General features: G+C 38.7%; 10 non-coding genes across 10 annotated transcripts; all 10 read right to left on the bottom strand.

Annotated features, from left to right (window-relative positions):
• Window positions 1-1,382: 1,382 nt before the first annotated feature.
• On the bottom strand, window positions 1,383-1,542 carry LOC149778025 (U1 spliceosomal RNA). The gene has a single exon (XR_016415995.1). It is a non-coding gene; the product is annotated as a U1 spliceosomal RNA (small nuclear RNA).
• Window positions 1,543-8,594: 7,052 nt separating this feature from the next.
• LOC149778024 (U1 spliceosomal RNA) lies at window positions 8,595-8,758 on the bottom strand. Its single transcript, XR_016415730.1, has one exon. It is a non-coding gene; the product is annotated as a U1 spliceosomal RNA (small nuclear RNA).
• Window positions 8,759-10,205: 1,447 nt separating this feature from the next.
• LOC149778023 (U1 spliceosomal RNA) lies at window positions 10,206-10,369 on the bottom strand. Its single transcript, XR_016415729.1, has one exon. It is a non-coding gene; the product is annotated as a U1 spliceosomal RNA (small nuclear RNA).
• A 1,459-nt stretch (window positions 10,370-11,828) lies between these two features.
• Window positions 11,829-11,992, bottom strand: LOC149778022 (U1 spliceosomal RNA). Its single transcript, XR_016415922.1, has one exon. It is a non-coding gene; the product is annotated as a U1 spliceosomal RNA (small nuclear RNA).
• Window positions 11,993-13,445: 1,453 nt separating this feature from the next.
• Window positions 13,446-13,609, bottom strand: LOC149778021 (U1 spliceosomal RNA). Its single transcript, XR_016415728.1, has one exon. It is a non-coding gene; the product is annotated as a U1 spliceosomal RNA (small nuclear RNA).
• A 1,467-nt stretch (window positions 13,610-15,076) lies between these two features.
• On the bottom strand, window positions 15,077-15,240 carry LOC149778020 (U1 spliceosomal RNA). Its single transcript, XR_016415727.1, has one exon. It is a non-coding gene; the product is annotated as a U1 spliceosomal RNA (small nuclear RNA).
• Window positions 15,241-16,717: 1,477 nt separating this feature from the next.
• LOC149778019 (U1 spliceosomal RNA) lies at window positions 16,718-16,881 on the bottom strand. Its single transcript, XR_016415726.1, has one exon. It is a non-coding gene; the product is annotated as a U1 spliceosomal RNA (small nuclear RNA).
• Window positions 16,882-18,352: 1,471 nt separating this feature from the next.
• On the bottom strand, window positions 18,353-18,516 carry LOC149778018 (U1 spliceosomal RNA). Its single transcript, XR_016415725.1, has one exon. It is a non-coding gene; the product is annotated as a U1 spliceosomal RNA (small nuclear RNA).
• A 1,461-nt stretch (window positions 18,517-19,977) lies between these two features.
• LOC149778017 (U1 spliceosomal RNA) lies at window positions 19,978-20,141 on the bottom strand. Its single transcript, XR_016415724.1, has one exon. It is a non-coding gene; the product is annotated as a U1 spliceosomal RNA (small nuclear RNA).
• A 1,459-nt stretch (window positions 20,142-21,600) lies between these two features.
• LOC149778016 (U1 spliceosomal RNA) lies at window positions 21,601-21,760 on the bottom strand. The gene has a single exon (XR_016415994.1). It is a non-coding gene; the product is annotated as a U1 spliceosomal RNA (small nuclear RNA).
• Window positions 21,761-25,503: the final 3,743 nt, after the last annotated feature.

Below are 25,503 nucleotides of genomic sequence, written 5' to 3'. Positions count from 1 at the left end.
TAAATTAAAACGATTCAGGGCCATGGTACTGCTGATGTCTTAGTATTCCGAATAACTTTATAGCTTATGTTTCAACATTACAAAAGTAACTGAAATGTCTTCAAATAGTCCTTTATTTGCAATTTCAGTTTCTTTTACGGTGGATATATGCTATATAGGTTTGCTCGGACGGCAGGGGATAGTTTCGTATATTGGCCCCTGGCAAATTTCTTAACTTGAGGCAACGGTGCGTATTTTTCAGCTATTATGGTTTTTTAATTAAATATATGGATACATTTTTCAATTCCGCGTTTCGGGCTTGTCTTGTTCTTGAAACTGATATCAGCCATTGACCTCCCATAGTTACTTCACAGCAAGTTGACAGTGAAATAGCAATAGTCGTCTAGCAAGAACTATGGTCAATCACATCCAGCTGTTTAGTACACAATGCTTTCCCGAACTGTTACGTAGGGAAAGGGATTGTGTTTGCACTGGCAAGATCGCTTGGTGTCATAAATGAAAAATGCAGGTATAAATTTGAGGTTGCAGTGCATCAACCTCTTTTGCTATGAACCACTGCAAATCGACTTGTCAGGTCAAAGGAATACTACTATTTGTTTCCTCTGTTTTATTAAATTTGAAATCTTTGTGCCACTGATTGGCCAGCTACGCTTCGCCGTACTCCGAGTCTAGAAGCTTTGGATTGTTGAAAGTGCTGCTGATACAGAAGTAACTGGTGATGCAGATGATCTCTACAATGAGACTTATGATGAAGCTGTCACTGCTTTTGATAAGGACAACAAGCTTGCTGTATTAACGAAGTTGTTCCTGTTATTTGAAGATATTGTTTCTCTCTCTCTCTCTCTCTCTCTCTCTCTACTGCAGAGAAGTTCTGTGAAAATAAAACTTGATTTTCGTCGAATCCAGTAAGCATGTTTCCATTTATTTCTCTTTCTTTCTTTCTTTCTCTCACAAATATGCTGGATCGCTGTTACTCAAAGATATTTCACACGTTCGTTGTGAGATGGCTCTTTGAAAGTTGTTTGTTGTAGGGTTTAATGCCATTTTTCAGCACAAGATAGGCTATGCATGGCAGGCAATATAAATGGTGGAGGAAGAACCCGGGAGAAGAAAACTGAACGGAAAGAACTCCCGACCCATGATAACATACTGGCAAGCTTTCTCTGATAACCACATGGGCCAAATCCGAAACTCAAACACACGCAGACAGGTGAGATGGCCGCGATCCGTAATGGTGGGCTATTTAGACCACCCGGGGTACCCACCCCTTGAAAGAGCAGTGTAAGAAATAATAACATTATCGATTGGCACGTGCTAATCAGAGACATCCAGACTAATTTTGTCATAAGCTTGAGATTATTGGTTATTTTTAATTGAATTATCAGGGGTTAGCGCGAACGCAGACCCCCACACTAATAAATAACGACCCCGAGTCACCCACATTTGGGGTGATCGCAGGTTTCAGCCCAACCGAAGTGCAATGGAAAGGCCTCATCCTGGGGAAACCTTTTTTTTATTTTTCATAAAATCTTTATTCAATATTTACATGTTGAAATGTACAAGCGAAAACGACACTCCCATCTTCACCCCATACACGCCTTAGCACACAAACTCATAAATACACGTAGATGTGCACACTCACTGTCCATCCATGCTCTTGTATACACACAAATGTACATATATTGTAAAGCGCATAGCTCACAAGCGACAAAGTTATACATAATATGATTGTATGCAATTTCTATTGTAAATTTGTAACATCTAGTTTGCGAAACGTATACTAATCTCATACAGAAGTTTAAATATTGCAAATTATAAAATTCTAATATTAGAGAAACTGTATTCTTAAAAATGCAAAGTGTATTTAAGGTGATGCAAGTACTATACCTCATGTAAATTTGATAGACCAGTGAAGTGCTGTAAAAGTTCGTGCAATAAAACAGAGAATGTTAGCACGTGCTGCTTGAGATATTCTTAAATTAACGTGTAGGCCGGCAGACGTGGATTAAAACATGGTGACTGTGTAGTGAGATCTAAGGAGAAATCGTAAAATTATATATAATTGGATTTATCCAAAAGGGAAGGAATGTAGTATTATTCTAGACTTATGTCTATTACTAATTCAAAATTGAAGAGAGAACAGAATAATCCAGCTAAACACCATTTATCTATAAAATGAACCAAGTTAAGCCTGGAAAAGTCAGTTCTGATTCTGCATTTTAATCGGGAGAGAAAGAAGGATAACAAGGTTTTACTGGTTACCACTTCTTTATAATAATATGCTCGTATACGTTTAATCCATATAGCATATTTATATTCAGCGCATAATAAAAGGCACAAGTCCTCGAATTCAGGTTCCGGGAACGAGGCCCCATTCGGGATAGGACCGAATTTAAGGAAAGTATAAAAGGTATTGAAGGAGTTTCTGGAAAGTTTTTTTAACCATTTGATAATGAGCTGTTGTAAGGGGAGTATTAATTTGCATTCGAAAAATAAATGATCAGTCGTTTCAATGTCACCGCAAAAAGCGCATAACTTAGATTTGGAAATCTTCTTTAAGAACATGTTGTAGTTAACGGGCAAAATATCATGTATTGTTTTAAAACACACATCTCTAGTGATGGGGTCTAAAAATTTATTATGCAAATTTTTCCAAATGTTGCCGAAATTTAAATCGTATAATTTGGTTATTTTAGGTTCAAGAACATAGCTTTGTAATTGTCGTTGGTAGAAATATTTTGTGGGGACTAGACCAAATTTGAGACTAGGATTATTTTCATGAAATGTTTTGAAAATGGTCATGCACTTTTGATAGAATTTAGGAACATATAGCGTATGAGTAAATTTATTAAGCGCCAAATTAGGGTTGAAAGACCTTAGTTGTAAACCGATCCAATACCTTGCAAAATCTTTCCATTTGGCTGAATATTCATCGTCGAGTAATTTTTGTATATGCTGTATACGTATTGCTTGGATTTTACATCTCAAATGGGTGATGTTTAAACCTCCGTCGTAAAGGGGATTGATGCATACAGCTCTAGCGAGAGGTTCGAATTTAGAATTCCACAAAAATGTGAAGAAATTCCTATTTATTAAAATTTCATAATGTTTAGGTAGATCAGTCACGGTTGCAGTATACCAAATTTTGCTATAAGCTAAAAGATTAATAACATGGGATTTAGAAATGAGAGGTAAATTTCTACGTTTCCATAGTAATAGTGTATTCGTAAGTTTAGTAACATTTTTGTTCCAGTGATCATCATGACTTAAATCGTTGCCAAAATGAAACCCTACAATTTTTTGTTTGTCGATCCAGGAAATGCCAAAGGGGTGATCACTGCGGTTCCGCCATTTACCCATGAACATACCGTTTGATTTGCTATAATTTACCTTAGCACCGGAAGCGCGATCGTACATGCGAGACCAAAATAAATACCGTTCGATCGATTTGTCCGTGCAACAGAAGCCTGTACTATCGTCCGCGAAAAGGGAGATCTTACAGGCTTCTGTTGCACCTGGCACCTTAACACCTATAATTTCTGGGTCGTTTCGAATTTTGATTGCAAAAGGCTCGTACACTATTACATATAAAAGGGGGGAAAGACTGCAACCTTGACGGACTCCTCTTGAGATTAAAAAGGGGTCCGAAATAAAATTATTGACTATAACTGATGAACTAATATCAGTGTAGAAAATTGAAATCCATTTAATAAAGTCAGGATCAAACCCGAAAGATTCTAATGTTTTTAACATAAATTGATAATTTACCCTATCAAATGCCTTTTCTTGATCTAAGGAAATAAATGCACATGATAATTCTTTTTGTTCGATGTAGTCACAGATGTTTCGTATAAGGTGACCATTATTAAAAATAGATCGACCTTTAACTCCACATGTTTGATCCATGTGTATTATTTTGGACATGACATTTCCAAGTCGATTAGCAATAACTTTGGATAGAATTTTATAGTCTAAATTTAATAGGGAGATAGGTCTCCAATTTTTCATATTATTTGAATTTTCAGGATCCTTACATAATAACGTAATATAAGATAGTCTTTGTGAATCAGACAAAGTGTTTGATTCAAAGATCAAATTATATAAACGGACTAATGTGTCGCCTAAACATTCAAAAAACGTGACATAAAACTCTTTTGTGAGACCATCGGGTCCAGGTGATTTATTTGGCTCCATCATATTTAAAGATTTCCAAATTTCTACTTTAGTAATTGGTCCGGTAAGGAATTGGTTATCTTCAGCCTTTAACTGAGGTAACCCAGTTAGAAATTCTTTAAACAATTCTTCATCAATCAATTCTGTGGTAAAAAGATTTGAATACAACTTTTTAAAACAGTTTAAGATATCAACACTTGAGTTATGAGTCACATTATTATACTCAATTTCAGTGATAGTTTTCTGGGAACCCTTTTTATTTTCTAATTGAAAAAAGAATTGGCTCGGTCTTTCGTTATTATCTAAAATTTTCGCTTTGCTCCTAATGACTGATCCTATATATTTTTCATTTTGTAATTCCTTGATAGACATTCGGAGTTCTTGTATTTGAAAGAGAAGTTCTTCATTATTGGTTAAATCATATTTCTGTCTTAGATATTGGTAGTCTTTCTTCAATGATTTAATTGCAGAGTTTTTAACTTTCGAAAGTTGTTTGGAATATCGAATGATTTCTTCTTTAAGTTTGAGTTTTAGCTCATCCCAATATTCTAGGGTGATGTTATGATATCTTAGTTCTCTCTTAATTAGGTCCGTAATGAGAGTTTTTAATGTGTTATGGTTTAAGTGCGAGTTATTGCATTTCCAGTAACCGGTACCATATGATATTGATGAGTTACATGCTATACTTAAAGTTACTGCATCGTGGTCGGACTGAGCGAAGTTAACGATTGTCGAATTAATGATGAAATTTGCTATGTTTTTAGAAACATACAGTCGATCAAGTCTGCTTGCTAACAGTGGTAATGAGGGGTCTAGTGTGTTTCGATACCATGTGTACAATTTTGCCGAGGGGTTCAGTTTGCGAAATGTGTCAATTAGTTTAAAGTTGGATATAAGCGATTTCAATGTTTGGACGGACTTTTCGCTGTAATTGGTTAGATTACCTACTCGGTCAAGGTTGGAGTTAGTGACACAATTGAAATCTCCAGCAAGAATGAGATTATGTTGTCCCGTTAAATATGTGAACAATGAAGTAAAAAATTCACTTTTCTCCGAATCAGGGATGGGGGCATATATATTTATGGCACGATATGGTATATCATTAAATTGAAAGTCAGCACATATTATTCTACCGTCAAAATCCGTTTCATATTTTAAAAAACGTATGTTAGGATTAAAATTAATGATAGCAGCTCCAGATGAAAGATTCGAGCCAAAACTCCATATGGCATAATAACATTGCAATTTATCTTGAATTTTTGAAGTAAGGGTTCTTTTCTCCACGTGGGTTTCTTGTAGGAATACAAGGTCGATGTGATGCGAAGATACCAAGTTTCTAATCTCGTATAGTTTTTGATCCGTGTTGGTTCGAAGGCCATTGACATTTAATGTAAGGATATTAATTTTACTCATGGGTTGCTTGTTATTGGTATGGCATGTCCAGAATAGGTTCAAAATCGTTAATGTATGTGGGACTCTAGGTGTATCAAGTGAATCAATCTGAACTCGAGACGGGTAGAGTCCGTTGTATAAGGTAATACTATTGGAAACCAGAAATGACTTGCTGAACGATAACATAATAAGGGAGGATATGTAATTAAGGGATAAAATATGGTTGAAGAAAATAGATAAAAATCTACAAATGTTGTATGTGCTATGAAATAGATAAGGATGATATGAAGGATATTGTACATTTGAAGAGAATGAAAAATTAGGATTAAGTAAAAGAACAAACCTGTAATAGAACGTATAACCAGGGAAAGTCCTGAAATATTTAGTCCGTTATGCTTATTCATTGTCCATTTTACTGTCCTTGTATATGCCCGGTCCATTTGATTATATTCATTGTCCGTGAGCGTTCCGATTTCTTTATTACACAGTTACTGTAGTGTAATCCAAATTAAGAATTTTGCACATCCATACTTGAATCCTCCTCAAGACGAGACTTTTTTGATCTTTTAGACGTGACTACCTGCCACGTGCACGAATCTAGGTCAAACAATTCTCTTTTTTCTTGTGGTCTGGGTTGATTCGAGTCATCTTCATCATTGTCATCCGGTACTGTTGCTTTCTCTTGTGTTTGGGTCGCTACTTCCTCTTCCGCCCCGTGGGAGGCGTCCAAGGGGGTGGGGGTGGTGGGGTGATCAATTGGTTTGCTGTTTGTCGACGCAGGGGCTGCTGGTGTTAAAGGTTCGTGTGTCGTTGCTTGGGTTGATGTGCTTGGTGCAGGTGGTTGTTGGGCAACGTGTCCTTTATTATTCACTGCTGAAGCATAGCTAGCACCTTTCTCTGGGCAGTCTTTTCGGAGGTGCCCCGACTGACGACATCTCAGGCAAAGTGGGGGGCGGCCCTTCATTGTTATAAGCATACCACACATGCCAAGCGACACGATGTGGGGAATATTCCTGCAATCGAATTCTGTGGTCCGGAGTTTCACTATCCTTGTACCGTTTTCAATCATTGTGTCCTTGTTTATAATTGTCTTGTCTCTGGTTATGTCAAGGATCTCCCCATAATCCTTTAGAACTTCCTTGATAACAATATCATTGACAAACAGGGGCAGCCAGTGTATTCTGAGGTCAATTATTAGGTTAGCAATATATTTAATGCCGTCACCGGTCACGCCTCTTGCCTTCTCTTGGGACTTAAGCACAGCATTCCATGGGGCATTTTCCCCTTCTCTATATAAACCTTCGATGTCAGAAATAGTAACACCTGCAGCTTCAAGTTTGCGAAGCGCTTCCTCCCGAGAAATTCGTCCTTCCACTCGTAGTGTACGAAGATACACATCTGAATTCACATACCTTGAGATGTTGATTTCAACACGGCGATACATATTCCAAAGCGGTAAACTTTGAACTTTCACTTCAAAAGAATTCTTTGATCTACTTTGTCTTGGCCGGATATCCTGGGGAAACCGCCTAGCTGATCACGGTACTCCCTGGTCCAGGTAAGTATGATTTCTTGACGTTTACTGACGTTTATCAACTGACATTTGTGTCTGGAGTAGGAAGTGTGCCTCTAAGTAATGAAAATAAATTAAAACGATTCAGGGCCATGGTACTGCTGATGTCTTAGTATTCCGAATAACTTTATAGCTTATGTTTCAACATTACAAAAGTAACTGAAATGTCTTCAAATAGTCCTTTATTTGCAATTTCAGTTTCTTTTACGGTGGATATATGCTATATAGGTTTGCTCGGACGGCAGGGGATAGTTTCGTATATTGGCCCCTGGCAAATTTCTTAACTTGAGGCAACGGTGCGTATTTTTCAGCTATTATGGTTTTTTAATTAAATATATGGATACATTTTTCAATTCCGCGTTTCGGGCTTGTCTTGTTCTTGAAACTGATATCAGCCATTGACCTCCCATAGTTACTTCACAGCAAGTTGACAGTGAAATAGCAATAGTCGTCTAGCAAGAACTATGGTCAATCACATCCAGCTGTTTAGTATACAATGCTTTCCCGAACTGTTACGTAGGGAAAGGGATTGTGTTTGCACTGGCAAGATCGCTTGGTGTCATAAATGAAAAATGCAGGTATAAATTTGAGGTTGCAGTGCATCAACCTCTTTTGCTATGAACCACTGCAAATCGACTTGTCAGGTCAAAGGAATACTACTATTTGTTTCCTCTGTTTTATTAAATTTGAAATCTTTGTGCCACTGATTGGCCAGCTACGCTTCGCCGTACTCCGAGTCTAGAAGCTTTGGATTGTTGAAAGTGCTGCTGATACAGAAGTAACTGGTGATGCAGATGATCTCTACAATGAGACTTATGATGAAGCTGTCACTGCTTTTGATAAGGACAACAAGCTTGCTGTATTAACGAAGTTGTTCCTGTTATTTGAAGATATTGTTTCTCTCTCTCTCTCTCTCTCTCTCTCTCTCTCTACTGCAGAGAAGTTCTGTGAAAATAAAACTTGATTTTCGTCGAATCCAGTAAGCATGTTTCCATTTATTTCTCTTTCTTTCTTTCTTTCTCTCACAAATATGCTGGATCGCTGTTACTCAAAGATATTTCACACGTTCGTTGTGAGATGGCTCTTTGAAAGTTGTTTGTTGTAGGGTTTAATGCCATTTTTCAGCACAAGATAGGCTATGCATGGCAGGCAATATAAATGGTGGAGGAAGAACCCGGGAGAAGAAAAATGAACGGAAAGAACTCCCGACCCATGATAACATACTGGCAAGCTTTCTCTGATAACCACATGGGCCAAATCCGAAACTCAAACACACGCAGACAGGTGAGATGGCCGCGATCCGTAATGGTGGGCTATTTAGACCACTCGGGGTACCCACCCCTTGAAAGAGCAGTGTAAGAAATAATAACATTATCGATTGGCACGTGCTAATCAGAGACATCCAGACTAATTTTGTCATAAGCTTGAGATTATTGGTTATTTTTAATTGAATTATCAGGGGTTAGCGCGAACGCAGACCCCCACACTAATAAATAACGACCCCGAGTCACCCACATTTGGGGTGATCGCAGGTTTCAGCCCAACCGAAGTGCAATGGAAAGGCCTCATCCTGGGGAAACCGCCTAGCTGATCACGGTACTCCCTGGTCCAGGTAAGTATGATTTCTTGACGTTTACTGACGTTTATCAACTGACATTTGTGTCTGGAGTAGGAAGTGTGCCTCTAAGTAATGAAAATAAATTAAAACGATTCAGGGCCATGGTACTGCTGATGTCTTAGTATTCCGAATAACTTTATAGCTTATGTTTCAACATTACAAAAGTAACTGAAATGTCTTCAAATAGTCCTTTATTTGCAATTTCAGTTTCTTTTACGGTGGATATGTGCTATATAGGTTTGCTCGGACGGCAGGGGATAGTTTCGTATATTGGCCCCTGGCAAATTTCTTAACTTGAGGCAACGGTGCGTATTTTTCAGCTATTATGGTTTTTTAATTAAATATATGGATACATTTTTCAATTCCGCGTTTCGGGCTTGTCTTGTTCTTGAAACTGATATCAGCCATTGACCTCCCATAGTTACTTCACAGCAAATTGACAGTGAAATAGCAATAGTCGTCTAGCAAGAACTATGGTCAATCACATCCAGCTGTTTAGTACACAATGCTTTCCCGAACTGTTACGTAGGGAAAGGGATTGTGTTTGCACTGGCAAGATCGCTTGGTGTCATAAATGAAAAATGCAGGTATAAATTTGAGGTTGCAGTGCATCAACCTCTTTTGCTATGAACCACTGCAAATCGACTTGTCAGGTCAAAGGAATACTACTATTTGTTTCCTCTGTTTTATTAAATATGAAATCTTTGTTCCACTGATTGGAAAGCTACGCTTCGCCGTACTCCGAGTCTAGAAGCTTTGGATTGTTGAAAGTGCTGCTTATACAGAAGTAACTGGTGATGCAGATGATCTCTACAATGAGACTTATGATGAAGCTGTCACTGCTTTTGATAAGGACAACAAGCTTGCTGTATTAACGAAGTTGTTCCTGTTATTTGAAGATACTGTTTCTCTCTCTCTCTCTCTACTGCAGAGAAGTTCTGTGAAAATAAAACTTGTTTTTCGTCGAATCCAGTAAGCATGTTTCCATTTATTTCTCTTTCTTTCTTTCTTTCTCTCACAAATATGCTGGATCGCTGTTACTCAAAGATATTTCACACGTTCGTTGTGAGATGGCTCTTTGAAAGTTGTTTGTTGTAGGGTTTAATGCCATTTTTCAGCACAAGATAGGCTATGCATGGCAGGCAATATAAATGGTGGAGGAAGAACCCGGGAGAAGAAAACTGAACGGAAAGAACTCCCGACCCATGATAACATACTGGCAAGCTTTCTCTGATAACCACATGGGCCAAATCCGAAACTCAAACACACGCAGACAGGTGAGATGGCCGCGATCCGTAATGGTGGGCTATTTAGACCACTCGGGGTACCCACCCCTTGAAAGAGCAGTGTAAGAAATAATAACATTATCGATTGGCACGTGCTAATCAGAGACATCCAGACTAATTTTGTCATAAGCTTGAGATTATTGGTTATTTTTAATTGAATTATCAGGGGTTAGCGCGAACGCAGACCCCCACACTAATAAATAACGACCCCGAGTCACCCACATTTGGGGTGATCGCAGGTTTCAGCCCAACCGAAGTGCAATGGAAAGGCCTCATCCTGGGGAAACCGCCTAGCTGATCACGGTACTCCCTGGTCCAGGTAAGTATGATTTCTTGACGTTTACTGACGTTTATCAACTGACATTTGTGTCTGGAGTAGGAAGTGTGCCTCTAAGTAATGAAAATAAATTAAAACGATTCAGGGCCATGGTACTGCTGATGTCTTAGTATTCCGAATAACTTTATAGCTTATGTTTCAACATTACAAAAGTAACTGAAATGTCTTCAAATAGTCCTTTATTTGCAATTTCAGTTTCTTTTACGGTGGATATGTGCTATATAGGTTTGCTCGGACGGCAGGGGATAGTTTCGTATATTGGCCCCTGGCAAATTTCTTAACTTGAGGCAACGGTGCGTATTTTTCAGCTATTATGGTTTTTTAATTAAATATATGGATACATTTTTCAATTCCGCGTTTCGGGCTTGTCTTGTTCTTGAAACTGATATCAGCCATTGACCTCCCATAGTTACTTCACAGCAAATTGACAGTGAAATAGCAATAGTCGTCTAGCAAGAACTATGGTCAATCACATCCAGCTGTTTAGTACACAATGCTTTCCCGAACTGTTACGTAGGGAAAGGGATTGTGTTTGCACTGGCAAGATCGCTTGGTGTCATAAATGAAAAATGCAGGTATAAATTTGAGGTTGCAGTGCATCAACCTCTTTTGCTATGAACCACTGCAAATCGACTTGTCAGGTCAAAGGAATACTACTATTTGTTTCCTCTGTTTTATTAAATATGAAATCTTTGTTCCACTGATTGGAAAGCTACGCTTCGCCGTACTCCGAGTCTAGAAGCTTTGGATTGTTGAAAGTGCTGCTGATACAGAAGTAACTGGTGATGCAGATGATCTCTACAATGAGACTTATGATGAAGCTGTCACTGCTTTTGATAAGGACAACAAGCTTGCTGTATTAACGAAGTTGTTCCTGTTATTTGAAGATATTGTTTCTCTCTCTCTCTCTCTCTCTCTCTCTCTACTGCAGAGAAGTTCTGTGAAAATAAAACTTGATTTTCGTCGAATCCAGTAAGCATGTTTCCATTTATTTCTCTTTCTTTCTTTCTTTCTCTCACAAATATGCTGGATCGCTGTTACTCAAAGATATTTCACACGTTCGTTGTGAGATGGCTCTTTGAAAGTTGTTTGTTGTAGGGTTTAATGCCATTTTTCAGCACAAGATAGGCTATGCATGGCAGGCAATATAAATGGTGGAGGAAGAACCCGGGAGAAGAAAACTGAACGGAAAGAACTCCCGACCCATGATAACATACTGGCAAGCTTTCTCTGATAACCACATGGGCCAAATCCGAAACTCAAACACACGCAGACAGGTGAGATGGCCGCGATCCGTAATGGTGGGCTATTTAGACCACCCGGGGTACCCACCCCTTGAAAGAGCAGTGTAAGAAATAATAACATTATCGATTGGCACGTGCTAATCAGAGACATCCAGACTAATTTTGTCATAAGCTTGAGATTATTGGTTATTTTTAATTGAATTATCAGGGGTTAGCGCGAACGCAGACCCCCACACTAATAAATAACGACCCCGAGTCACCCACATTTGGAGTGATCGCAGGTTTCAGCCCAACCGAAGTGCAATGGAAAGGCCTCATCCTGGGGAAACCGCCTAGCTGATCACGGTACTCCCTGGTCCAGGTAAGTATGATTTCTTGACGTTTACTGACGTTTATCAACTGACATTTGTGTCTGGAGTAGGAAGTGTGCCTCTAAGTAATGAAAATAAATTAAAACGATTCAGGGCCATGGTACTGCTGATGTCTTAGTATTCCGAATAACTTTATAGCTTATGTTTCAACATTACAAAAGTAACTGAAATGTCTTCAAATAGTCCTTTATTTGCAATTTCAGTTTCTTTTACGGTGGATATGTGCTATATAGGTTTGCTCGGACGGCAGGGGATAGTTTCGTATATTGGCCCCTGGCAAATTTCTTAACTTGAGGCAACGGTGCGTATTTTTCAGCTATTATGGTTTTTTAATTAAATATATGGATACATTTTTCAATTCCGCGTTTCGGGCTTGTCTTGTTCTTGAAACTGATATCAGCCATTGACCTCCCATAGTTACTTCACAGCAAATTGACAGTGAAATAGCAATAGTCGTCTAGCAAGAACTATGGTCAATCACATCCAGCTGTTTAGTACACAATGCTTTCCCGAACTGTTACGTAGGGAAAGGGATTGTGTTTGCACTGGCAAGATCGCTTGGTGTCATAAATGAAAAATGCAGGTATAAATTTGAGGTTGCAGTGCATCAACCCCTTTTGCTATGAACCACTTCAAATCGACTTGTCAGGTCAAAGGAATACTACTATTTGTTTCCTCTGTTTTATTAAATATGAAATCTTTGTTCCACTGATTGGAAAGCTACGCTTCGCCGTACTCCGAGTCTAGAAGCTTTGGATTGTTGAAAGTGCTGCTGATACAGAAGTAACTGGTGATGCAGATGATCTCTACAATGAGACTTATGATGAAGCTGTCACTGCTTTTGATAAGGACAACAAGCTTGCTGTATTAACGAAGTTGTTCCTGTTATTTGAAGATATTGTTTCTCTCTCTCTCTCTCTCTCTCTACTGCAGAGAAGTTCTGTGAAAATAAAACTTGATTTTCGTCGAATCCAGTAAGCATGTTTCCATTTATTTCTCTTTCTTTCTTTCTTTCTCTCACAAATATGCTGGATCGCTGTTACTCAAAGATATTTCACACGTTCGTTGTGAGATGGCTCTTTGAAAGTTGTTTGTTGTAGGGTTTAATGCCATTTTTCAGCACAAGATAGGCTATGCATGGCAGGCAATATAAATGGTGGAGGAAGAACCCGGGAGAAGAAAACTGAACGGAAAGAACTCCCGACCCATGATAACATACTGGCAAGCTTTCTCTGATAACCACATGGGCCAAATCCGAAACTCAAACACACGCAGACAGGTGAGATGGCCGCGATCCGTAATGGTGGGCTATTTAGACCACCCGGGGTACCCACCCCTTGAAAGAGCAGTGTAAGAAATAATAACATTATCGATTGGCACGTGCTAATCAGAGACATCCAGACTAATTTTGTCATAAGCTTGAGATTATTGGTTATTTTTAATTGAATTATCAGGGGTTAGCGCGAACGCAGACCCCCACACTAATAAATAACGACCCCGAGTCACCCACATTTGGGGTGATCGCAGGTTTCAGCCCAACCGAAGTGCAATGGAAAGGCCTCATCCTGGGGAAACCGCCTAGCTGATCACGGTACTCCCTGGTCCAGGTAAGTATGATTTCTTGACGTTTACTGACGTTTATCAACTGACATTTGTGTCTGGAGTAGGAAGTGTGCCTCTAAGTAATGAAAATAAATTAAAACGATTCAGGGCCATGGTACTGCTGATGTCTTAGTATTCCGAATAACTTTATAGCTTATGTTTCAACATTACAAAAGTAACTGAAATGTCTTCAAATAGTCCTTTATTTGCAATTTCAGTTTCTTTTACGGTGGATATGTGCTATATAGGTTTGCTCGGACGGCAGGGGATAGTTTCGTATATTGGCCCCTGGCAAATTTCTTAACTTGAGGCAACGGTGCGTATTTTTCAGCTATTATGGTTTTTTAATTAAATATATGGATACATTTTTCAATTCCGCGTTTCGGGCTTGTCTTGTTCTTGAAACTGATATCAGCCATTGACCTCCCATAGTTACTTCACAGCAAATTGACAGTGAAATAGCAATAGTCGTCTAGCAAGAACTATGGTCAATCACATCCAGCTGTTTAGTACACAATGCTTTCCCGAACTGTTACGTAGGGAAAGGGATTGTGTTTGCACTGGCAAGATCGCTTGGTGTCATAAATGAAAAATGCAGGTATAAATTTGAGGTTGCAGTGCATCAACCTCTTTTGCTATGAACCACTGCAAATCGACTTGTCAGGTCAAAGGAATACTACTATTTGTTTCCTCTGTTTTATTAAATATGAAATCTTTGTTCCACTGATTGGAAAGCTACGCTTCGCCGTACTCCGAGTCTAGAAGCTTTGGATTGTTGAAAGTGCTGCTGATACAGAAGTAACTGGTGATGCAGATGATCTCTACAATGAGACTTATGATGAAGCTGTCACTGCTTTTGATAAGGACAACAAGCTTGCTGTATTAACGAAGTTGTTCCTGTTATTTGAAGATATTGTTTCTCTCTCTCTCTCTCTCTCTCTCTCTCTCTCTCTCTACTGCAGAGAAGTTCTGTGAAAATAAAACTTGATTTTCGTCGAATCCAGTAAGCATGTTTCCATTTATTTCTCTTTCTTTCTTTCTTTCTCTCACAAATATGCTGGATCGCTGTTACTCAAAGATATTTCACACGTTCGTTGTGAGATGGCTCTTTGAAAGTTGTTTGTTGTAGGGTTTAATGCCATTTTTCAGCACAAGATAGGCTATGCATGGCAGGCAATATAAATGGTGGAGGAAGAACCCGGGAGAAGAAAACTGAACGGAAAGAACTCCCGACCCATGATAACATACTGGCAAGCTTTCTCTGATAACCACATGGGCCAAATCCGAAACTCAAACACACGCAGACAGGTGAGATGGCCGCGATCCGTAATGGTGGGCTATTTAGACCACCCGGGGTACCCACCCCTTGAAAGAGCAGTGTAAGAAATAATAACATTATCGATTGGCACGTGCTAATCAGAGACATCCAGACTAATTTTGTCATAAGCTTGAGATTATTGGTTATTTTTAATTGAATTATCAGGGGTTAGCGCGAACGCAGACCCCCACACTAATAAATAACGACCCCGAGTCACCCACATTTGGGGTGATCGCAGGTTTCAGCCCAACCGAAGTGCAATGGAAAGGCCTCATCCTGGGGAAACCGCCTAGCTGATCACGGTACTCCCTGGTCCAGGTAAGTATGATTTCTTGACGTTTACTGACGTTTATCAACTGACATTTGTGTCTGGAGTAGGAAGTGTGCCTCTAAGTAATGAAAATAAATTAAAACGATTCAGGGCCATGGTACTGCTGATGTCTTAGTATTCCGAATAACTTTATAGCTTATGTTTCAACATTACAAAAGTAACTGAAATGTCTTCAAATAGTCCTTTATTTGCAATTTCAGTTTCTTTTACGGTGGATATATGCTATATAGGTTTGCTCGGACGGCAGGGGATAGTTTCGTATATTGGCCCCTGGCAAATTTCTTAACTTGAGGCAACGGTGCGTATTTTTCAGCTATTATGGTTTTTTAATTAAATATATGGATACATTTTTCAATTCCGCGTTTCGGGCTTGTCTTGTTCTTGAAACTGATATCAGCCTTTGACCTCCCATAGTTACTTCACAGCAAGTTGACAGTGAAATAGCAATAGTCGTCTAGCAAGAACTATGGTCAATCACATCCAGCTGTTTAGTACACAATGCTTTCCCGAACTGTTACGTAGGGAAAGGGATTGTGTTTGCACTGGCAAGATCGCTTGGTGTCATAAATGAAAAATGCAGGTATAAATTTGAGGTTGCAGTGCATCAACCTCTTTTGCTATGAACCACTGCAAATCGACTTGTCAGGTCAAAGGAATACTACTATTTGTTTCCTCTGTTTTATTAAATTTGAAATCTTTGTGCCACTGATTGGCCAGCTACGCATCGCCGTACTCCGAGTCTAGAAGCTTTGGATTGTTGAAAGTGCTGCTGATACAGAAGTAACTGGTGATGCAGATGATCTCTACAATGAGACTTATGATGAAGCTGTCACTGCTTTTGATAAGGACAACAAGCTTGCTGTATTAACGAAGTTGTTCCTGTTATTTGAAGATATTGTTTCTCTCTCTCTCTCTCTCTCTCTCTCTCTCTCTCTCTCTCTCTCTCTACTGCAGAGAAGTTCTGTGAAAATAAAACTTGATTTTCGTCGAATCCAGTAAGCATGTTTCCATTTATTTCTCTTTCTTTCTTTCTTTCTCTCACAAATATGCTGGATCGCTGTTACTCAAAGATATTTCACACGTTCGTTGTGAGATGGCTCTTTGAAAGTTGTTTGTTGTAGGGTTTAATGCCATTTTTCAGCACAAGATAGGCTATGCATGGCAGGCAATATAAATGGTGGAGGAAGAACCCGGGAGAAGAAAACTGAACGGAAAGAACTCCCGACCCATGATAACATACTGGCAAGCTTTCTCTGATAACCACATGGGCCAAATCCGAAACTCAAACACACGCAGACAGGTGAGATGGCCGCGATCCGTAATGGTGGGCTATTTAGACCACCCGGGGTACCCACCCCTTGAAAGAGCAGTGTAAGAAATAATAACATTATCGATTGGCACGTGCTAATCAGAGACATCCAGACTAATTTTGTCATAAGCTTGAGATTATTGGTTATTTTTAATTGAATTATCAGGGGTTAGCGCGAACGCAGACCCCCACACTAATAAATAACGACCCCGAGTCACCCACATTTGGGGTGATCGCAGGTTTCAGCCCAACCGAAGTGCAATGGAAAGGCCTCATCCTGGGGAAACCGCCTAGCTGATCACGGTACTCCCTGGTCCAGGTAAGTATGATTTCTTGACGTTTACTGACGTTTATCAACTGACATTTGTGTCTGGAGTAGGAAGTGTGCCTCTAAGTAATGAAAATAAATTAAAACGATTCAGGGCCATGGTACTGCTGATGTCTTAGTATTCCGAATAACTTTATAGCTTATGTTTCAACATTACAAAAGTAACTGAAATGTCTTCAAATAGTCCTTTATTTGCAATTTCAGTTTCTTTTACGGTGGATATATGCTATATAGGTTTGCTCGGACGGCAGGGGATAGTTTCGTATATTGGCCCCTGGCAAATTTCTTAACTTGAGGCAACGGTGCGTATTTTTCAGCTATTATGGTTTTTTAATTAAATATATGGATACATTTTTCAATTCCGCGTTTCGGGCTTGTCTTGTTCTTGAAACTGATATCAGCCATTGACCTCCCATAGTTACTTCACAGAAAGTCGACAGTGAAATAGCAATAGTCGTCTAGCAAGAACTATGGTCAATCACATCCAGCTGTTTAGTACACAATGCTTTCCCGAACTGTTACGTAGGGAAAGGGATTGTGTTTGCACTGGCAAGATCGCTTGGTGTCATAAATGAAAAATGCAGGTATAAATTTGTGGTTGCAGTGCATCAACCTCTTTTGCTATGAACCACTGCAAATCGACTTGTCAGGTCAAAGGAATACTACTATTTGTTTCCTCTGTTTTATTAAATTTGAAATCTTTGTGCCACTGATTGGCCAGCTACGCTTCGCCGTACTCCGAGTCTAGAAGCTTTGGATTGTTGAAAGTGCTGCTGATACAGAAGTAACTGGTGATGCAGATGATCTCTACAATGAGACTTATGATGAAGCTGTCACTGCTTTTGATAAGGACAACAAGCTTGCTGTATTAACGAAGTTGTTCCTGTTATTTGAAGATATTGTTTCTCTCTCTCTCTCTCTCTCTCTCTCTCTCTCTCTCTCTCTACTGCAGAGAAGTTCTGTGAAAATAAAACTTGATTTTCGTCGAATCCAGTAAGCATGTTTCCATTTATTTCTCTTTCTTTCTTTCTTTCTCTCACAAATATGCTGGATCGCTGTTACTCAAAGATATTTCACACGTTCGTTGTGAGATGGCTCTTTGAAAGTTGTTTGTTGTAGGGTTTAATGCCATTTTTCAGCACAAGATAGGCTATGCATGGCAGGCAATATAAATGGTGGAGGAAGAACCCGGGAGAAGAAAACTGAACGGAAAGAACTCCCGACCCATGATAACATACTGGCAAGCTTTCTCTGATAACCACATGGGCCAAATCCGAAACTCAAACACACGCAGACAGGTGAGATGGCCGCGATCCGTAATGGTGGGCTATTTAGACCACCCGGGGTACCCACCCCTTGAAAGAGCAGTGTAAGAAATAATAACATTATCGATTGGCACGTGCTAATCAGAGACATCCAGACTAATTTTGTCATAAGCTTGAGATTATTGGTTATTTTTAATTGAATTATCAGGGGTTAGCGCGAACGCAGACCCCCACACTAATAAATAACGACCCCGAGTCACCCACATTTGGGGTGATCGCAGGTTTCAGCCCAACCGAAGTGCAATGGAAAGGCCTCATCCTGGGGAAACCGCCTAGCTGATCACGGTACTCCCTGGTCCAGGTAAGTATGATTTCTTGACGTTTACTGACGTTTATCAACTGACATTTGTGTCTGGAGTAGGAAGTGTGCCTCTAAGTAATGAAAATAAATTAAAACGATTCAGGGCCATGGTACTGCTGATGTCTTAGTATTCCGAATAACTTTATAGCTTATGTTTCAACATTACAAAAGTAACTGAAATGTCTTCAAATAGTCCTTTATTTGCAATTTCAGTTTCTTTTACGGTGGATATATGCTATATAGGTTTGCTCGGACGGCAGGGGATAGTTTCGTATATTGGCCCCTGGCAAATTTCTTAACTTGAGGCAACGGTGCGTATTTTTCAGCTATTATGGTTTTTTAATTAAATATATGGATACATTTTTCAATTCCGCGTTTCGGGCTTGTCTTGTTCTTGAAACTGATATCAGCCATTGACCTCCCATAGTTACTTCACAGAAAGTCGACAGTGAAATAGCAATAGTCGTCTAGCAAGAACTATGGTCAATCACATCCAGCTGTTTAGTACACAATGCTTTCCCGAACTGTTACGTAGGGAAAGGGATTGTGTTTGCACTGGCAAGATCGCTTGGTGTCATAAATGAAAAATGCAGGTATAAATTTGTGGTTGCAGTGCATCAACCTCTTTTGCTATGAACCACTGCAAATCGACTTGTCAGGTCAAAGGAATACTACTATTTGTTTCCTCTGTTTTATTAAATTTGAAATCTTTGTGCCACTGATTGGCCAGCTACGCTTCGCCGTACTCCGAGTCTAGAAGCTTTGGATTGTTGAAAGTGCTGCTGATACAGAAGTAACTGGTGATGCAGATGATCTCTACAATGAGACTTATGATGAAGCTGTCACTGCTTTTGATAAGGACAACAAGCTTGCTGTATTAACGAAGTTGTTCCTGTTATTTGAAGATATTGTTTCTCTCTCTCTCTCTCTCTCTCTCTCTCTCTACTGCAGAGAAGTTCTGTGAAAATAAAACTTGATTTTCGTCGAATCCAGTAAGCATGTTTCCATTTATTTCTCTTTCTTTCTTTCTTTCTCTCACAAATATGCTGGATCGCTGTTACTCAAAGATATTTCACACGTTCGTTGTGAGATGGCTCTTTGAAAGTTGTTTGTTGTAGGGTTTAATGCCATTTTTCAGCACAAGATAGGCTATGCATGGCAGGCAATATAAATGGTGGAGGAAGAACCCGGGAGAAGAAAACTGAACGGAAAGAACTCCCGACCCATGATAACATACTGGCAAGCTTTCTCTGATAACCACATGGGCCAAATCCGAAACTCAAACACACGCAGACAGGTGAGATGGCCGCGATCCGTAATGGTGGGCTATTTAGACCACCCGGGGTACCCACCCCTTGAAAGAGCAGTGTAAGAAATAATAACATTATCGATTGGCACGTGCTAATCAGAGACATCCAGACTAATTTTGTCATAAGCTTGAGATTATTGGTTATTTTTAATTGAATTATCAGGGGTTAGCGCGAACGCAGACCCCCACACTAATAAATAACGACCCCGAGTCACCCACATTTGGGGTGATCGCAGGTTTCAGCCCAACCGAAGTGCAATGGAAAGGCCTCATCCTGGGGAAACCGCCTAGCTGATCACGGTACTCCCTGGTCCAGGTAAGTATGATTTCTTGACGTTTACTGACGTTTATCAACTGACATTTGTGTCTGGAGTAGGAAGTGTGCCTCTAAGTAATGAAAATAAATTAAAACGATTCAGGGCCATGGTACTGCTGATGTCTTAGTATTCCGAATAACTTTATAGCTTATGTTTCAACATTACAAAAGTAACTGAAATGTCTTCAAATAGTCCTTTATTTGCAATTTCAGTTTCTTTTACGGTGGATATATGCTATATAGGTTTGCTCGGACGGCAGGGGATAGTTTCGTATATTGGCCCCTGGCAAATTTCTTAACTTGAGGCAACGGTGCGTATTTTTCAGCTATTATGGTTTTTTAATTAAATATATGGATACATTTTTCAATTCCGCGTTTCGGGCTTGTCTTGTTCTTGAAACTGATATCAGCCATTGACCTCCCATAGTTACTTCACAGCAAGTTGACAGTGAAATAGCAATAGTCGTCTAGCAAGAACTATGGTCAATCACATCCAGCTGTTTAGTACACAATGCTTTCCCGAACTGTTACGTAGGGAAAGGGATTGTGTTTGCACTGGCAAGATCGCTTGGTGTCATAAATGAAAAATGCAGGTATAAATTTGAGGTTGCAGTGCATCAACCTCTTTTGCTATGAACCACTGCAAATCGACTTGTCAGGTCAAAGGAATACTACTATTTGTTTCCTCTGTTTTATTAAATTTGAAATCTTTGTGCCACTGATTGGCCAGCTACGCTTCGCCGTACTCCGAGTCTAGAAGCTTTGGATTGTTGAAAGTGCTGCTGATACAGAAGTAACTGGTGATGCAGATGATCTCTACAATGAGACTTATGATGAAGCTGTCACTGCTTTTGATAAGGACAACAAGCTTGCTGTATTAACGAAGTTGTTCCTGTTATTTGAAGATATTGTTTCTCTCTCTCTCTCTCTCTCTCTCTCTCTACTGCAGAGAAGTTCTGTGAAAATAAAACTTGATTTTCGTCGAATCCAGTAAGCATGTTTCCATTTATTTCTCTTTCTTTCTTTCTTTCTCTCACAAATATGCTGGATCGCTGTTACTCAAAGATATTTCACACGTTCGTTGTGAGATGGCTCTTTGAAAGTTGTTTGTTGTAGGGTTTAATGCCATTTTTCAGCACAAGATAGGCTATGCATGGCAGGCAATATAAATGGTGGAGGAAGAACCCGGGAGAAGAAAACTGAACGGAAAGAACTCCCGACCCATGATAACATACTGGCAAGCTTTCTCTGATAACCACATGGGCCAAATCCGAAACTCAAACACACGCAGACAGGTGAGATGGCCGCGATCCGTAATGGTGGGCTATTTAGACCACCCGGGGTACCCACCCCTTGAAAGAGCAGTGTAAGAAATAATAACATTATCGATTGGCACGTGCTAATCAGAGACATCCAGACTAATTTTGTCATAAGCTTGAGATTATTGGTTATTTTTAATTGAATTATCAGGGGTTAGCGCGAACGCAGACCCCCACACTAATAAATAACGACCCCGAGTCACCCACATTTGGGGTGATCGCAGGTTTCAGCCCAACCGAAGTGCAATGGAAAGGCCTCATCCTGGGGAAACCTTTTTTTTATTTTTCATAAAATCTTTATTCAATATTTACATGTTGAAATGTACAAGCGAAAACGACACTCCCATCTTCACCCCATACACGCCTTAGCACACAAACTCATAAATACACGTAGATGTGCACACTCACTGTCCATCCATGCTCTTGTATACACACAAATGTACATATATTGTAAAGCGCATAGCTCACAAGCGACAAAGTTATACATAATATGATTGTATGCAATTTCTATTGTAAATTTGTAACATCTAGTTTGCGAAACGTATACTAATCTCATACAGAAGTTTAAATATTGCAAATTATAAAATTCTAATATTAGAGAAACTGTATTCTTAAAAATGCAAAGTGTATTTAAGGTGATGCAAGTACTATACCTCATGTAAATTTGATAGACCAGTGAAGTGCTGTAAAAGTTCGTGCAATGAAACAGAGAATGTTAGCACGTGCTGCTTGAGATATTCTTAAATTAACGTGTAGGCCGGCAGACGTGGATTAAAACATGGTGACTGTGTAGTGAGATCTAAGGAGAAATCGTAAAATTATATATAATTGGATTTATCCAAAAGGGAAGGAATGTAGTATTATTCTAGACTTATGTCTATTACTAATTCAAAATTGAAGAGAGAACAGAATAATCCAGCTAAACACCATTTATCTATAAAATGAACCAAGTTAAGCCTGGAAAAGTCAGTTCTGATTCTGCATTTTAATCGGGAGAGAAAGAAGGATAACAAGGTTTTACTGGTTACCACTTCTTTATAATAATATGCTCGTATACGTTTAATCCATATAGCATATTTATATTCAGCGCATAATAAAAGGCACAAGTCCTCGAATTCAGGTTCCGGGAACGAGGCCCCATTCGGGATAGGACCGAATTTAAGGAAAGTATAAAAGGTATTGAAGGAGTTTCTGGAAAGTTTTTTTAACCATTTGATAATGAGCTGTTGTAAGGGGAGTATTAATTTGCATTCGAAAAATAAATGATCAGTCGTTTCAATGTCACCGCAAAAAGCGCATAACTTAGATTTGGAAATCTTCTTTAAGAACATGTTGTAGTTAACGGGCAAAATATCATGTATTGTTTTAAAACACACATCTCTAGTGATGGGGTCTAAAAATTTATTATGCAAATTTTTCCAAATGTTGCCGAAATTTAAATCGTATAATTTGGTTATTTTAGGTTCAAGAACATAGCTTTGTAATTGTCGTTGGTAGAAATATTTTGTGGGGACTAGACCAAATTTGAGACTAGGATTATTTTCATGAAATGTTTTGAAAATGGTCATGCACTTTTGATAGAATTTAGGAACATATAGCGTATGAGTAAATTTATTAAGCGCCAAATTAGGGTTGAAAGACCTTAGTTGTAAACCGATCCAATACCTTGCAAAATCTTTCCATTTGGCTGAATATTCATCGTCGAGTAATTTTTGTATATGCTGTATACGTATTGCTTGGATTTTACATCTCAAATGGGTGATGTTTAAACCTCCGTCGTAAAGGGGATTGATGCATACAGCTCTAGCGAGAGGTTCGAATTTAGAATTCCACAAAAATGTGAAGAAATTCCTATTTATTAAAATTTCATAATGTTTAGGTAGATCAGTCACGGTTGCAGTATACCAAATTTTGCTATAAGCTAAAAGATTAATAACATGGGATTTAGAAATGAGAGGTAAATTTCTACGTTTCCATAGTAATAGTGTATTCGTAAGTTTAGTAACATTTTTGTTCCAGTGATCATCATGACTTAAATCGTTGCCAAAATGAAACCCTACAATTTTTTGTTTGTCGATCCAGGAAATGCCAAAGGGGTGATCACTGCGGTTCCGCCATTTACCCATGAACATACCGTTTGATTTGCTATAATTTACCTTAGCACCGGAAGCGCGATCGTACATGCGAGACCAAAATAAATACCGTTCGATCGATTTGTCCGTGCAACAGAAGCCTGTACTATCGTCCGCGAAAAGGGAGATCTTACAGGCTTCTGTTGCACCTGGCACCTTAACACCTATAATTTCTGGGTCGTTTCGAATTTTGATTGCAAAAGGCTCGTACACTATTACATATAAAAGGGGGGAAAGACTGCAACCTTGACGGACTCCTCTTGAGATTAAAAAGGGGTCCGAAATAAAATTATTGACTATAACTGATGAACTAATATCAGTGTAGAAAATTGAAATCCATTTAATAAAGTCAGGATCAAACCCGAAAGATTCTAATGTTTTTAACATAAATTGATAATTTACCCTATCAAATGCCTTTTCTTGATCTAAGGAAATAAATGCACATGATAATTCTTTTTGTTCGATGTAGTCACAGATGTTTCGTATAAGGTGACCATTATTAAAAATAGATCGACCTTTAACTCCACATGTTTGATCCATGTGTATTATTTTGGACATGACATTTCCAAGTCGATTAGCAATAACTTTGGATAGAATTTTATAGTCTAAATTTAATAGGGAGATAGGTCTCCAATTTTTCATATTATTTGAATTTTCAGGATCCTTACATAATAACGTAATATAAGATAGTCTTTGTGAATCAGACAAAGTGTTTGATTCAAAGATCAAATTATATAAACGGACTAATGTGTCGCCTAAACATTCAAAAAACGTGACATAAAACTCTTTTGTGAGACCATCGGGTCCAGGTGATTTATTTGGCTCCATCATATTTAAAGATTTCCAAATTTCTACTTTAGTAATTGGTCCGGTAAGGAATTGGTTATCTTCAGCCTTTAACTGAGGTAACCCAGTTAGAAATTCTTTAAACAATTCTTCATCAATCAATTCTGTGGTAAAAAGATTTGAATACAACTTTTTAAAACAGTTTAAGATATCAACACTTGAGTTATGAGTCACATTATTATACTCAATTTCAGTGATAGTTTTCTGGGAACCCTTTTTATTTTCTAATTGAAAAAAGAATTGGCTCGGTCTTTCGTTATTATCTAAAATTTTCGCTTTGCTCCTAATGACTGATCCTATATATTTTTCATTTTGTAATTCCTTGATAGACATTCGGAGTTCTTGTATTTGAAAGAGAAGTTCTTCATTATTGGTTAAATCATATTTCTGTCTTAGATATTGGTAGTCTTTCTTCAATGATTTAATTGCAGAGTTTTTAACTTTCGAAAGTTGTTTGGAATATCGAATGATTTCTTCTTTAAGTTTGAGTTTTAGCTCATCCCAATATTCTAGGGTGATGTTATGATATCTTAGTTCTCTCTTAATTAGGTCCGTAATGAGAGTTTTTAATGTGTTATGGTTTAAGTGCGAGTTATTGCATTTCCAGTAACCGGTACCATATGATATTGATGAGTTACATGCTATACTTAAAGTTACTGCATCGTGGTCGGACTGAGCGAAGTTAACGATTGTCGAATTAATGATGAAATTTGCTATGTTTTTAGAAACATACAGTCGATCAAGTCTGCTTGCTAACAGTGGTAATGAGGGGTCTAGTGTGTTTCGATACCATGTGTACAATTTTGCCGAGGGGTTCAGTTTGCGAAATGTGTCAATTAGTTTAAAGTTGGATATAAGCGATTTCAATGTTTGGACGGACTTTTCGCTGTAATTGGTTAGATTACCTACTCGGTCAAGGTTGGAGTTAGTGACACAATTGAAATCTCCAGCAAGAATGAGATTATGTTGTCCCGTTAAATATGTGAACAATGAAGTAAAAAATTCACTTTTCTCCGAATCAGGGATGGGGGCATATATATTTATGGCACGATATGGTATATCATTAAATTGAA

Source organism: Sinohyriopsis cumingii, chromosome 17, assembly GCF_028554795.1.
Source record: "Sinohyriopsis cumingii isolate HCF-2022 chromosome 17, ASM2855479v2, whole genome shotgun sequence".
Classification (NCBI taxonomy): domain Eukaryota; kingdom Metazoa; phylum Mollusca; class Bivalvia; order Unionida; family Unionidae; genus Sinohyriopsis; species Sinohyriopsis cumingii.
This window is presented reverse-complemented; position numbering and strand designations above follow the sequence as displayed.